Raw genomic sequence first — 455 nt, 5'->3', positions numbered from 1 at the left:
TTGGTGGCTAAGGACATATGTGACATGAAATATTATAAGTGTAGATACCTCCAGGCAATTTCTGATTTGATGAAGGGACTGAATCAGAATTATTGCAACTTAAGCAGTAACCGCTTCGGTTACTTTTATGGGTTATGGTCATCATTTATAGAGCAACAGGTTTTGGTGGAGTGGCTGATGAGAATTAAGGTGTGTTAAAGAGTTGTCCATAAGGCAACCACACACAATTCATAATCACATCTAGCATCACACTCTAACTTTGGCATTCTCATTCCCCTCTAGAGAAGCAAAAGGAGAACCATCAGACTCTAACATTTGGAAGATCATCACACTCACATACCTTCGAGATTCCAAATGGCTAATCAAGGTATGCTCTTCTTCACCATGAAATCAATTGGGGTTTTCTTCGGTCTGGATCATGGTTGTTCCATTTGGGTTTATATATGGGCATAAAC

Source organism: Lupinus angustifolius, chromosome LG13 (assembly GCF_001865875.1).
Source record: "Lupinus angustifolius cultivar Tanjil chromosome LG13, LupAngTanjil_v1.0, whole genome shotgun sequence".
NCBI lineage: Eukaryota > Viridiplantae > Streptophyta > Magnoliopsida > Fabales > Fabaceae > Lupinus > Lupinus angustifolius.
This window is presented reverse-complemented; position numbering follows the sequence as displayed.